Source organism: Dasypus novemcinctus, chromosome 10 (assembly GCF_030445035.2).
Source record: "Dasypus novemcinctus isolate mDasNov1 chromosome 10, mDasNov1.1.hap2, whole genome shotgun sequence".
Taxonomy (NCBI): domain Eukaryota; kingdom Metazoa; phylum Chordata; class Mammalia; order Cingulata; family Dasypodidae; genus Dasypus; species Dasypus novemcinctus.
The window spans coordinates 80,561,930-80,577,176 of NC_080682.1; the positions used below are offsets into that span (position 1 = coordinate 80,561,930).

General features: G+C 39.4%; 1 protein-coding gene across 6 annotated transcripts in view; it reads left to right on the plus strand.

The window, feature by feature from the left end:
* BTBD10 (BTB domain containing 10) overlaps positions 1-15,247 on the plus strand; it is a 116,563-nt gene that overhangs the window by 9,753 nt on the left and 91,563 nt on the right. For 2 of the 6 annotated variants that reach the window (XM_058305711.1, XM_023582812.3), the window contains exon 2: positions 13,971-14,053. The exons of 2 other annotated variants lie outside the window; for them this stretch is intronic. The gene's annotated coding sequence lies outside the window, so the exon portion shown is untranslated. Of the gene's footprint in view, positions 1-13,970; positions 14,086-15,247 lie in introns of all 6 variants that reach the window. 2 more of the 6 variants (XM_023582809.3, XM_023582811.3) reach the window with 1 other exon arrangement.

Here is a 15,247-nt window from a genome sequence, read left to right on the forward strand (position 1 = left end):
TTCAATATTTTCCATTCTTTTTTTTATTTGTTCTTTTGTATATTTGCTTTCAGAGGTCCTGTTTCGTATACACTAATCCTTTCTTCTGCCTCTTCAAATCTGCTGTTATATGCCTCCAGTGTAATTTTTATTTCATTTATTGTGCTTTTCATTACCATGAGATGTGCTTTTTCTATGTATGCCTTCAAATTCTTTGTGCTCTTCAGTGTCTTCTTGGAAGTCCTTAATCTGTTTAACCCATCTCATTGAATTTATTAAGGAGATTTGTTTGAGTACCTATGACTAGTTGTCTCAACTCTTTTATATTCTCTGGTGGCTTAGTTCCTTTGACTGGGCCATATCTTCCTGTTTCTTAGATGGATTGTGTTTTTTTGCTTGATGTCTGGCTTCTGACTTACTAGATGTATTTATTTTTGGCTCCTTTTCTCTCTTAATTTAGGGCTTTCTATTTGATTGACTTTGCATGACAGCCCTTCTTTGTTACTTGGTTAAACTTAATTTGGAACTTGGGAGTGGCTCATGTTTAATCAATCTGAATATTTTCAGCTCTTTTTCATTTGTTTCTTGCCCTTTTCCCCTTGCTGGTTGAGGAATAGGAGCTGAGGATGCGGTTGTTACTGTAAGCTGTGGAGGCTGAAGGTGCTCTTGTTTCAGGAACTTATGAAACTTCTCCCACTTTTCTCTCTGCCAGAGGTAGGGATGGAGCCACAGCTGTGTGCAGTAATCCAAGCTGTGCAGGCCAAGACTGTCTGTAGGTGCCCAGAGACAGTGATGAAAGCTCCATGCCCCTTCCTCCCCTGCCAGTGGCAGGGATGGAGCTATGGGTGTGGGCAGCAAACTATGCATTATGAGTCAAAACTGACTGCAGTTGCCCAGGTAGACTGAGGAAGGCTGAGCCCCCTTCCTCCCAAGCAGGAATGGAGCCTCCTGTATGCCCAGCAATCTAGTTTGTGTGGGCCAAAAGTGATTGCAGTTGTTTGGAGAGGGTAAGAGAGCTTTGTAACTCCTCCTGTTCCGGGGACAGGGATGGAGCCACAGATGTGTCCAATAATCTAGTTGTGCAAGCTGAAAGCAACTGCAGTTGCCCCAAGAGGCTGAGGCTCTCCTCCTCTTGCCCTGTCAGGTGTGGAAATAGAGTAAGAGATGTTTCCAACAGTCTATTCCATGCAGGTTGAAAATGGCTGTAGTTGCCATGAGAGGCTGAGGGAGCATTGTCCCTTTTGCCCTCTCATCTCCCTCCTCCTGTCTTCTCAGTACTGTACCAGTAATGCACCAGGAGAGGTTGAGGAAACAGTGCCCTTCTCCTTTCCTATTGGGGCCAGAGATGTATCCACAAGTTTGCCCACCAGTCTAGTCTGTGTGAGCTCAAAGTGCCTGCAGTTCCCCGGGGAGGCTGGTGCAGGTCCCCCAAGCTTCCTCCATGCTATAGGTAGCACTGTAGCCTAGGTATGAGTTTGAGATTACTTGTGAATCCCAAAAAGAGAGATTATGTTTGTAAATTTATCTGTTTCTATGGGTGTAATACCCTTTGAATGCATTAGATTCAGCTGACATGTCTTGATTAAATTACCTTTTGCAATTAGGGTTTTAATTCAACCATGTCAGAAAGGCATGACTCAGATTGAGTCCCTGACCCCTTGGTGGGCTGACAAATGGACACTTTCTCAAGAAGTTACACAGAAGAGAGAGCATTTGGTCATTTTGACCCTGCCATGTGACAGAAAGGAGAAGGCTCAAACAGCTAAAGTCCCAGGAAGAGTGATGAGCCATTTGCCTAATTTGCAGTGAAGAGAACAGAGCAGCTGAGCAGTTGAGAAGGCTGGAGAGACCAGGCAGAGATTGTCCACCATCTTGCTTCAACAGGTGGCAACAGACTTTGATGAGAAAGTAGCCTTGAGTTGGACTCTTTAGGGCCTTGTAAGCTTTTACTCCAAATAAATACCCTTTATAAAAGGTAGCAGATTTGCATTAGTACTCCTTTGACTATTACACTAGGCTAGGCTGCAGTCCAACCTAGGTGTAAAGAAGTTGGTCCCTGCCTTCACTGATTTTTAATCAGGGCCCCTTCCCCTCATGCCAGGAGTGGAGTTAAAATAGAGGTTACCAGCCTCCTTTGGTCTTGGACAAGTTCAAACTTCAGCTGTTCGTAGGATTGGACTTTTACCAAGTGAATTTGCCAATCAGTAGCTGAAATTGGTACTCTCCTCCATTTTTGGGAAATTGAGCTTCTAACTCCAGTCATAATCTTCACTGCAGATGGGCAGTCTCCTCCTTCTCTTCTTCCAAGGATGTTGCCCTGTGTTCTTTTGGTCTCCTGGACTCCCCAAATAGGAGCTTTAGGGAGCTCTGGGTGATTACTTATTGTATCGTAGGGTGAGCTCACGCTTGGAGCTCCTTACTCTGCCTCCATCTTACTTCCTCCTCCTGTCTGACTTTTATTTTGTTTCAATTTCGGTTCAGAACTTAAAGGAAGGGGAAAGAGGTAGTTCTAGATGTTCATTAATGGAGAAAGAAGTACTTTTAAGTTGTTTTTCTCCCTTTTGCATAGACTGTTCATTAGGGCTCAGATTTGGGACCCTTGAAACTAAGACCAACTTTGCTAAGAAGATTATCAATCTAGAACTTGGAGATGGAAGGTAAGAAATTAAAATTTAAAGAGATACTTTCTGGGAGAAGAATAAGAGGTTGGTAAGTATTAGTAGGCAGTGGGAATACAATGAGCTTGAAATAGTAGAAACTTGAACATAAAGGGGAAAGATTTATGTCAAATCAAACATTATGTCACGGTAGGATTCTGGAGACAAGTGAAATGCTAAAAGGTATCTTTGCCATTAAAAGCATCCTTATTAAGAGTTTAATTATATTATTTTGTTTAAAGCTGTAAGGTATCTGATCAGGTGGTGCTTATTTTTATTTTTGTCATTGAAATGAGTAATCTATTAGTATTTTTGGTTGCACTTAAAATTAAAATTTAATATTTAGTTGGGGGTGCTAGTCTGTCATAGTGAATCACTGGTTGATGTACTTGATTAGAAATTATGAATCATAGTATCCTAAGGTCATTTAAAACTGTTTTCATACTTTTCTGCTTGGAATATAGTGTTTGGGATTATTTAGATCTTGATTTAGGTGTAAATCCCGCTATTAGTTCTATGACCTTAAAGTTACTTAGCCTTTCTGAACCTCATGAAAAATGGGTGTAGAACACAATTGCCAGTTTAAGAATGAAAGAAATACAGTTCATAAAAGTGTTATGTAAATAGTAAAACGATGATTTTTAGTTTGCCAAAGGGCTGTGGATGCAAAGTACCAGAAATGGGTTTGCCTTTTTTTTTTTTTCAGAATTTACTTCATTTATTCCCCTGTCCGCTCACCCCCCTTTGCTTGCACTTGTTGTCTGCTCTCTGTGTGTATTTATTGTGTGTTTCTGTGTCTGCTCATCTTTTTAGGTGGCATCAGGAACGAAACGTGGGACCTCCCATGTGGGAGGGAGGTGCCCAATTGCTTGAGCCACTTCTGCCCCCTGCTTGCTGTATTTCTCTTTGTGTCTCCTCCTTGTGTCATCTCATTATGTCATCCTGTTGCATTGTCTTGTTGTGTCAGCTTGCTGTGCCACCCCCTTGTGTCAGCTAGCTGTCTTGTTCATTAGGAGGCACTAGGAACTGAACCTAGGACCTCCTTTGTGGTGGGCAGGCACCCAACTGCTTGAGCTACATCTCCTTCCCTGGGTTGGTTTTTATAAAGACAATTTATTTGGGGTAAAAGCTTACAGTTCCAAGGCTGTGAAAAGCCCCAACTGAGGAGCTTTTTCATCCCAGTCAGGTACTGTTGATTCTGTTGTCTGGGTACTTGTTCCAGGCACATGGCCGAGCATGATGGCTACCTATTTCTGCTGATGTCTCACCCTTTCCCTCCGGCTCACCATCTCCTATGGAGCTGCTCTGTGGGCCCAGCCTCTAGGGGTCTTTGTGCTTAAGCTATCCTCTAGTCCTCTCTCACATGGCACAATAAAATATGGCAGCTTCCTTTTCCTATGTCTTGTGTGTTTCTCTCTGTGTGTTCTCTTTTTATCATACCCAGCAAGAGTGCAGAGCCTCAACATGAATCATGCTCCACTGATACAATACAGTCAAGAACCGAAAAGCAATCTAACCTTATCAAGTGATCTAATCAAAGTCCCCTCAACCAGATTTAATGCAGTCAAAGGGTATTACACCCACAGGAAGAGATATAGTTTAAAGAGATATAGTCTTTTTGGGATTCATAAAATAATTTCAGATTGCCACAATGATATATAAATATAAATTTTTAGCACCTTGTTCTGTGTTTAGAAAATAGCATGTGGTGGTTTGAAACTGTGTGTACCCATTCCTTTGGGTATAAAACTATTGTAAGTAGAACCTTTCAAAGTAGAACCTTTTGAATAGGTTCCTTCAGTTAAGGTATGGCCCAGGGTGGGTCTTAATCCTCTTACTGGAGTCCTTTTTAAATGGGATGAATTTGGGGGTGTGGTGAGGGGGAAGGAAGGGGGGGGGGGCAGGAGCCACTGAAGCAAGAAGCTGAAAGAAATAAAACCCAGAAAAGAAGGGAGAGACCAACAGACGCTGCCAGAGCTCTAGCTATGTGGCAGAGCCGCCCAGGGTCACTGGCAGCCAATCTTTTGGAAGAAAGCATTGCCTTGATGATGCCTTTATTTGGATATTTTTCTTAACCTCAAAACTGTAAGCCTATAAACTAGTAAATTCCCATTGTTAAAAGCCAACATATTTATGGTTCCTGCTTTGAGCAGCTTAGCAGACTATTAAACTTTTGAAAGACAGTCTCCTCACTGGATTTAAAATTCTTGGTTGGCAGTTCTTTCACTTAACACTTTAAGTACTTCACTTTAACACTGAAGCCTTCTTGCCTTTTTGAATTCTGAAAGTGGTACTTAATCTGATTGAAATTCCCTTGTACACAACATACTGCTTTTTTCATACAACTTTCATAACTCTCTCCATGTACTTGGTGTCCAACAGTTTGATCAGTATGTATTGGGGCTTATTTCTTTTCAACTTTACCCTGCTTGGTATTTGTTGTATTTCTTGCATATGCATATTCATGTCTTTTGCTAAGTTTGGGAAGTCTTCTCTCATTGTTTCTTTGATTCTTCCTTCTGCCCCTTTATCTCTTATTTTGAAACTCCTATAATGTTTATATTGATATGCTTCATGGTTTCACAGGTCTCTTAGGCTATTTTTGCTTTTTATAATTATTTTTTTCTTTCTGCTCCTCAGCCTGACTCATTTCAATTGTCTTATCTTTGAATTACTGATTCTTTCTTCTACCAGCTACAATCTGCTGTTGAAACCCTCCAGGAAATTTTTCCTTTCAGTTATTATGGTCTTTACCTCTAGTAGTTCTGTTTGGTTCCCTTTTCGAATTTCTTTCTCTTTATTCAGATTCTCTTATTGGTCATTCATTGTTTCCCTGTATCCTTTACTGCTTTCTCTGTGTTTTCCTTCATCTCCTTGCACATATTGAGGAAAATTTTTTTAAGTCTTTATCTGATATGCCCACTTTCTGGTCTTCATTGATTTTTCTAGATTTTTATGTTTTTCCTTTGGATGGGCCATGATTATTTGTTTCTTTGTCTTGTAATCTTTTTTTTTTTTGTATGCAGTGTGTGTTAGAGTTTTTTTTAGAGGTATAGAAGTGAAAGGAGAGATCTGTAAATATTACGATATTTTTAAAAATTGTCTCGTGACCATAGGGATGCATGAGCACAGATTCCATAGAGCAACCTATAAGCCAGGAACTCTGAAAAATTCCTCCAGAAAAGCTGTCTGTCTGAAATAGAGATGATAAGTCTCTCTTCTGACTGTTGAAATCACTTCTCCTTTTAAGACTTTTAAGTCATTTGATGAGCTCTCTCTCATTGCTTAAGGCAATCTCCTCAGTCGCTTGTAGATGTAATCAGCCATAGATGTCATCAACTCGCTGATAATTTAAGTCCTCAAAATGTACTCACAGTGCATTTTGGCCTGTACTTGCTTGACCAAGCAACTGGACACGATTACGTGGCCAATTTGACACATGATCCTAACCATTACACTGTACATTTTACTATTCTGATTTGTTAATTCTGGAATTTAGTCCCTGAGATGTCTGTTTCTTGAGTTTGTATCCAGTTAGAGATATGACAGATATTTTTGAGTGTCAGGAACTAACAAAATCAAACAGATATAAGCAAAAAATACCTTTCACGGTCTTTCCAACTTGACTTTGTGCCGACTGGTGCTCTCTTTCAGAGGTCAGATTTCTTATTAAGGTCAGCCCAAGGCAAATGCAAAGTGCAAGGTCCTCCCTCTCTTTTCTGATCCAGTGTCTTGTCCTAGACCTGTGCTTGTTTGTGACCTTATGAGTTTACCTGTTTACATGAATTTGAATGCCCCCTCTACTCCCTAGGTCCCTGTTCCACTGCAGGACCTAAAGAAGCTGAACCTTTGCTCCTTACTGTCTGATTCAGTTTTTCTTACTCTTTTTTAGCAGTCTTAAGTTGCTTTTGCCTGGAGAGCAAATTCTGGGAGGTGGGGCACACTGGAGAGGAGGTTCTCAAGTCAGTTTTTCCCAGCTGAAACAAGGGATTGACAAAGGGATTGCAGGCTGCCTTCAAATTCCTTTGAGCAGTACTTGTGGGAGGGGCCAGGAAGGGAGCCATGAGCTTTTCCCACTGTTTCCCAAAGCCGTTCTTACTTGATGTGGCTCTGCTGAGCAAATACAACCCTTCAACTCTCTTCTGCAGTTCTGAGAAAATGTACTATCTTTAAGTCGTCTGTGTCATCTTTGGAGTGGGCTGGAACAGTGACCACCCTTAGAGCTGGGTCCTCAGCCATCTAAAATAGTAATCAAAGCAGTTATCAGTGATTGAGCTTTACAGGCACTCATCTTGGAGAACTAGGTCTTTTTGTTTGGGGGGTAGGTACCAGGGATTGAACCCAGGACCTTGTACATGGGATGCAGGTGCTCAACCACCGAGCTACATCTGCTCCCCAGAGAACTAGGTCTTTATGTCACATCCTGGCACCAAACCACTGCACTGGGGGCCAGGTTTGAGTACCTCATTGGTCCCAGCCACAGGACTGAGTGATGGCCTACAGTTGCTATCACATGGAGATTGCATTTCACCTGTCTTTACTGTGATTCATCAGCTTCTTCCTCCCACTTTTCCCTGCATGCTGCGCAGTGTTCTACTGGGTTCTGGAGATTTGATATAGTTGATTCAGACAGTTCCTGCCAGTTCAGTAGTTTTCTGGTAGAGGAACTAATACCTTGAGCTTCTTACTGTGCCATCTTCTCTCAATTCACTGTTTAGTTTTGTTATTTTTCATATAATAAACTTCATTTTTAAAGCAGTTTTAGAGTACAGAAAAGTTACATCTAAAGTATAGGGAATTCTAATGAAATCATTACTTTATATTTTGATCCTAAGAACATTTTTCACTTAAAACTTGTAAAGTGGTAACATATATGCAACACAGAATTTTCCCTTTCAACCACTTCCATGTGTACAATTCAGTGGCATTAGTTATTTACACAATATTGTACTACATCACGACCACCCATTAACAAAACTTTTTCATCACCCCAAACAGAAAGACTGTACCCACTGAGCAATACTCTGCAACTCCCCCACACCACCACAGCCCATTTACTATCTGTCTTTATATATTTGCTTATTAGGTTATTTCATGTAAGTGCAATCATACAATATTTGTCCTTTTGTGTCAGGCTTGTGTCATTCAACATGATGTCTTCAAGGTTCATCGATGTTGTGTCATGTATCAGAATTTCATTCCTTTTTACAACATTGTATGTACATACCACATTTATTTATCCACTTTTCTGTTGATGATCTCTTGGGTTGCTTCCATTTTTTGACATTTTTTGCCTCTATAAATGTTGATGTACAAAAAAAAAGTATAGGGAATTCTCATATATCCTGCCCATCCCCTTCCTAGATTTCCCCCTATTATCACCTTATGTTAGTGTGGTACATTTGTTACAATTGATGTACAAATATTGAAGCATTGCTACTAACAGTTTACATTATGGTTTACACTTTGTACTGTACAAATTTGTCGGTTTTGACAAAATGTATAATGGCCTTTATCCATCATTGTAATATGATGCAGAACAATTCCAGTGCCCTAAAAGTGCTCTGTGTTCTTCCCTTTCCCCTAGAACCTCTGGTAAACACTATCTTTATATCAGTTACAAGTTCTTCCATTAATATAATAATAGTATGTCTACTTTGATCTGTGGTTGTATTTCCCTCTTAACATTTGTTTATTCCTCAGTCTTGAGGATTTTGGAATGGTGATGTCCACTCTGCTTCACATTGAAAGGGGCATATATCTTTTGGGGCAGATAGAAGGAACTGTTTTGCTTGCAGTTATAGATACTCTTTGTGTTTTGGGATGGGAGTTATCCAGTATCATCATTTTGTTAGTTGTCCTGGGTGAGTCAGAACTGGAGAGTAGGTGTTGACTGTAACTCTGCTGAGATTCAGGGCTCAACCAGCATATGAACAGATCTAAGATTTAAGTCTCTGGGATGGATGTATAATATACGTATATGTATATGTATACATAAACATGCACAAATACACACACACACACACTTTTTTTAGGAGGTATCGGGGATTGAACCCAGATCTTTGTATATGGGAAGCAGGTGCACAACCACTGAGCTACAGCTACTTCCCTTGGGGACATATATTTAATGAGTATAATGCTAATTACAGGTTCAAATAAAAGGGATAGAAGGATCATGTAGGGAACTTATGAATGAGACTAACTCTGTTACATTGGTAAATAGGTTATCATATATTCCAATGTAAAGCCCACTGATGGGGTGCTGATTTTATGTTTGTGTACCTTGCCTATAGTGTCTTGATGTCTCTAGAGCCCTCAGGAGCACCCTGTTTGAGGCTTTTGTTTACTGTGGAAGTTAGTGAGATTTGCCTGAGAGATGCATAAATACAACCTCTGGAATGACCTTCTGACTCACTTTGAAATCTCTTAGCTGTCAAAATTCTTTTGTATTTAATATTTCTCCCTTTTGGTCAAAGTCTTTTTCCAAATGCATTGCTGGTTGGCACTTGGTATTAATCCATCATTGCCAGGGAGGCCCATCCCTGGGAGTCATGTTCTACATCAGGGAGAGTGAGGGGAAGGTAGTGCATTTATTTGCTGTGTTTGAGTAACTAGGAGGTTTTCAAGAAATAACTCTTAGGCAGTAGATATTCTTAGACTAAGTTTCAATTTTGCAAGAATAAGGTTCATAAGTACAAGCATTAGTATCGAGGGCTTGGCGTATTGGTCTGTTTTTCTTTTATTAGGCACTACCTAGATACTCTAGAGATTCTTATCAATCTATTTGAGAACGTAGCAGGACTCCCTAGGATGGGAAATTAATATTTTATTTGTTATTGTGTGGTTCTCACCCCCTGAGAAAGAGCCTTGTGACCACATGAAATGTTCATATTCCATAGAGTCATGCCCCAGATGCTCCAATCCCCACACATCCCCCCACCACTGACACCCTGCACCAGTGATAAACATTTAGATTGGTTCCAGATTTTTGCAGTGACCAAAAGTACTGTATACTGTGTCAATACTGTATACTCCAAAAAGAAGATGTGTGCATTTGTATGTATGTATATGTTAATATAGTTTTATATATAATTAGAGCAAGGTTTGATCATAATTTTATAGTTTTAGTGTAATACATAGGTAGAATTTTTTTTTAAGATTTATTTTATGTATTTCTCTCCCCTCCCCCCGACCAGTTGTCTGTTCTCTGTGTCTATTGCTGCGTGTTCTTCCTTGTCCACTTCTGTTGTTGTCAGCGGCATGGGAATCTGTGTTTCTTTTTGTTGTGTCATCTTGTTGTGTCAACTCTCCGTGTGTGCAGTGCCATTTCTGGGCAGGCTGCACTTTGTTTCGCGCTGGGTGGCTCTCCTTACGGGGCACACTCCTTGCGTGTGGAGTTCCCCTACATGGGGGGCACCCCTGCGTGGCAGGGCACTCCTTGTGCACATCAGCACTGCGCATAGGCCAGCTCCACACGGGTCAAGGAGGCCTGGGGTTTGAACCGCAAACCTCCCATATGGTAGACAGATGCCCTATCCACCGGGCTAAGTCTGTTTCCCATAGGTAGACTGTTTTGAGTAATGTGGCAACAGATTCTGAGAGCTCTTTCTAAGATGATTCCCATGATCTTCACCTCCTGGTGTCCATAACTTTATGTAATCCCCTTTTTTTTTAGTTTGGGCAGGACCTGTGACTTCCTTCCAATCAAAAGAATGTGGCAGAGGTGCTGAGATGTCATTCCCATATTTATTTTACATTATGTAGGACTTCATCTTGTTAGCAGACTTGTTCTCTGTCACTGGCTTTGAATCTGTAAGAATATGGATTTTCTTAACAATCTGAGTAAGCCTTGAAAGTGGGTCTTTCCCCAGTTTTGTCTCCAGATGAGAATGTAGCCCATGTCAACATCTTGATTGTAGCCTTGTAAAGGACCAGGTAAACTGTGATGGTTTCCTGACCCAGAGAAACTGTGAGATAATAAATTTGTTGTTTTAAGCCACTAGGTTTGTGGTAATTTGTTAAACAACAAAGATACTATCATGTCCAAAAGAGAGAAATATTTTTAAAACTTAATCTTCTTGGATACAGCAAGGAGATTCAGATAAAAAAATAACTGAAGGAATTTTTATGGAGTATAAAAACTAGGATGCTTTCTTTGTCTGTTATCCCAGTGATTAAAATATTTTTATGGTAAGTATGAATTCTGTTTTCATCTTAGTTACTGTAGGAATGACAAGAAATTTGATTTAGTTCCTAAATCTGTTACCAGAGATTATGTCCAAGGTTTATGGCTGTCTGATGATCCTAAGATTTTTTTGTGTGAAGATTTATTTTTATTTATTTCTCTCCCATTATTTGTTCTCTGTGTCCATTCGCTGTGTGTACTTCTGTGTCCACTTGCATTCTTGTCAGCGGCACTAGGAATCTGCATCTTTTTTTGTTGTGTCATCTTGCTGCATCAGCTCTCCATGTGTGCAGCACCACTTCTGGGTGGGCTGTGCTTTTTTTCGCACAGGGCGGCTTTCCTTGAGGGGCGCACTCCTTGTGTGTGGGGCTCTCCTATGTGGGGGACACCCCTGTGTGGCACGGCACTCCTTGCATGCATCAGCACTTCACGTGGGCCAGCTCACCACATGGGTCAGGAGGCCCTGCTGGGTTTGAACCCTGGACCTCCTGCATGGTAGGCGGACGCTCTATCAGTTGAGCCAAATCCACTTCCCCCTAACGTATTTTTGATGTTAAGTAAAACCATGGGAGGTCAAGTTGACAATGGAGAAATTAGGAAAACTCAAAATGAGTGGGAATCCTACTCCTCTTAAATCATTGTTTCCTGTCCCCTGTATTATGAGTATTTAAATTATTATTTTTTGCATAAACCAGCGCCTCATTAGATTAACATTTATGCCAGTCAGCTTTGTGCCTGGAAGTGTGTTATATAAAGTAATACTTTCTGATTTTTTCTTCATAATAGTGTGATTGGCAGGTATAGTAGCAAAAAATAAATTAATGATCAAGAATTTGAATTTAAGAAAATTGGTGTTTCAGAGGTTAAGCTTAAACAGGGTCATATAGCTAGTTTTACCTGATTTAAAAACCTCTTAGACATTCACTATTGTGGCAGAAGTAGTAAAGGTCTTACCAGTTTTCATTATCAAAAGTTTATCCATGTTGTTTGTAGCATGGGAAGATGGCTCCTGAATTAAATACACTTGGATGGAATTGGGGAATTTGGGGTTTTTGATCAAAATGTGGCTTAAATATGCTTTGCTAATGTGTTTGATACTTATAAGTATTAAACATCTTTGCAGAGTTTTTCTGCTTTTCTTTTTACATTCTTTTTAAATCTACATGCAGTGCAATTCTCTTTCTGGTGTACATTTCTATGAGTTTTGACAGATGGATGCAATTGCACAACCACCACTGCAATCATGATATAGAATCATTCTGTCACCCCCCAAAATTGCCTTTTGCTGCCATGGTGTAGATCCCCCAGCCCTAATCCTTGATAATCACTGATCTGTTCTGCATTCCTATAGTTTTTGCCTTTCCCAGAATGAAATTACATGGTATATAACATTAGAATCTGGCTTCTTTCACCTACAGTGCTTTTGAGTTTCATGCAAATTGTTGTGTGCATATCAGTAGTATATCCAAGTACTTATATGTTGTCTCTGAAGCTCTGTTCATTTTTTTCAATCTTTCTCTCCATTCTTCGGATTGGGTCATTTCTATGGATCCATCTTCAAATTCACAGATTTTTTTTTTTCTTTTGCCACCTCTACCTGCTGCTGTGCCTAGCTGATTAATTTTTCATTTTAGTTATTGTACTTTTAAGCTCTGGAATTGCCATTTTTTTTTGATAGTTTTCACTTCTCCATTGAGATTCCCTTTCTGTTACTCATCAAGACTGATTTCTTTGTTTATGTATATTCAACACATTTTCCTTTGTTTGAATATATTTATAATAGCTGCTTTTGAAGTCTTTGATTGCTATATCCAATATCTGGGCACACTTGGAGTTATTTCTGTTGATTGCATTTTTACTGCTTTTCTTCTTGGCATGTGTCAGTTTTTGGTTGAAATCTAGACATACAGTGTTTTTATATTGAATATTCCTTTTTTTTTTTTTTCCCCTAGTGTGTTATTAACTTGCCTGAACTCAAAGTGCAAACTTTCCTTCCCCTGCAATTTATAGCAGGTCATATCTTTTCTCATTTTTTATAAACTGCTTGTTTCTTAGCTTGATCTTTGCTTGGTATGGAGAGGACTCTCAAATGTACATACTTTGGTGGTCAGCCAAGGGTTTGAGCAGAGATTATACTAAGATTTTGGAGCTCATTATCTATGTTGTTCACTTACTTCAGAGGATTTCCTTCTAATTTTCAACTTCTCTACTAATGGTGGTCTCTGTCCTCTGACATCTCAAGTAAGGCACATATAGCTGTTGAGCTGTGTGTGCCTGGGGAATGAACTTACTTAAAAAGCATCAAATTGATCGACTGATGCCTTGCAACTTTTATTTCAAGGGTGGAGTCTTCCATGTTCTCTGTTTGTTTTTTTGTTTGTTTGTTTGTTGTTTTGTTTTGTTTTTGCCAGGTCCCCTGGGGTCTCCTCATCCACTCCAATCTACTCCCAGACTCCCTGCACATGTAATTTAACTGTCATCCAGGAATTTTAGCAGAGTTTATAATCAGATTTTGGTCTTCATCTGTGATTTTTTTACTCTCAGAAGGTCTGCCTTAAATTTCCATGTGCTCTTCCTGCTCTGAATTTTTTTTTCTGCCACTTTGAGCTGTGTGGTTGCCTGGTTTTCTTCTCTGTATTTGTGGGGGATGGGAAGTGCCCGCAGGAAAAGACACTTTGAACTGGACTTGCAATTTTGTTTGTTCCTTTCCACATGTAGTTTTTAAAGAGTAAACTCTTCTTTCACTATTACCTGTTTTTGGAAATGTTCCAGTGATTTTTAAATAATTTTAAAAAAATATTTTATCCAGATTTAAATAATTATTGTCTGTAAAAGGCTTACATGATCACTTCACTTGGCAGCATCTGCGTGGTTCCTTTGCAAGGTTTTCTTTTCTTTACAAAGTTGTTTCCACCTATCCTTTGTCCTTCTTGATTGTGGTATCCAGTCCCTCAGCCTCCTCCAGTTCTTGATGTTTCTAAAACTTCTCTGTTCTTTTTATCAATTTAAGGATTTATGTGATGCTTCATGGTAAAATTTAGAGTGGAATCTCAGACATGAGGAAATTATAAAAACTTTCTAAAAATTTTTCACAGCTTTCATGGTACTTATATTCATATCATATGTTTTCTTCCTTTTTTTCCCTGAAGGATGGAGGCTCATCGAATGATCCTCAGTTCCTGGCTCTTCAGATTTCTTCTTCCATCAAGGCCCCTCTGAAGACCTTCTTATAGTTAGTACAGAAGTAACTACGTGAACGTACAGGTGTTTGCTCTTTTGTCTGGCATTCGCAAGTGATTTGTTTACTCTCTGGGCATACCTGTCCTCCTTTTTACCTTTTCCACATAGCAAAGGTTACTTTAGGACATTCGCTAGTACGCATCATCTTGGCTACCTTGTGGACAATTTCTACCCCCCACACCCCTATGTTTTGGCTTCCTGTCCAGCCAAAGGCAGTCATTGCCTGCCAGCCCTGTGATCACTATGGGAATCTACTTTCTTCACTCTTCTCTTTCTTGTCTCTCAGGGCTTTTTCTTTAGTGACTACAATACTTGGATCACTTAGTTTGCAGAACTAGATGAAAATGGTGGTGAAAATAATTTTGTGCTAGTTAATAGAAAAGCTCTAGTGTAATGACAGTATTTAAAGTGAGGTCTCAATTAGATGGTCAGAGCTACAAGGTGGCCAAGGCTTAAAAGAGACATTCTACCTGCTGGAAATAAGGAGCAGAAGTATGAATTTCTGTGCATCAGCAAGAGCATGGACTTTTGATGAAACTGGAATTTTAACCTTAGCTCTAAGATTTACTCATTTATGAAACAGTAATATATGGTTGTTTTGCACTTTAAATAGAAAGTATATAAATTATCTAGCATTGACACATAGTAAGGACTGAGTAATTGTCTATTTCTTTTCTAATCCTTCTATGACTCATTGACACTTCGTTAATACTACTTGGGAATAGTGTACTTATATATTATGTTACTGTAGTTCTGAAGATTTTATTCTTTTTCCTTCTTCTTAGATACTAATATTTTAGAGAATGAGAAATAGTTTAATTACCCTTTTCTCAATTGACTTCAGTCAGTTTCCCTAATGGATGTCCTTAGCCAACAGCCTTGGTTTCAGCTTATGTATAATAACTTATTTCTATTGTGCCTAAAAATAGTAGTGAACAGTGATATATTTTCTAGGTCACAGTTGAACTTTTGTTTCCAGGAGTCCACTACAAATAATATATTTTGAATATCAGAAGATCCAAATAGCAGTAAACTTTAGTTTGCCTAATGTGAAGTAGTCATTGGTGTTCCAACCACCAGATTTTGAAGGAAGCTTTTAGGGTAAGGAGTTTAGTTATAGGAAATGGAGACCATTAAAAGTTTGTAGAAAGATAATTGTGAATACAGTAGAGTAATTATGAAATTG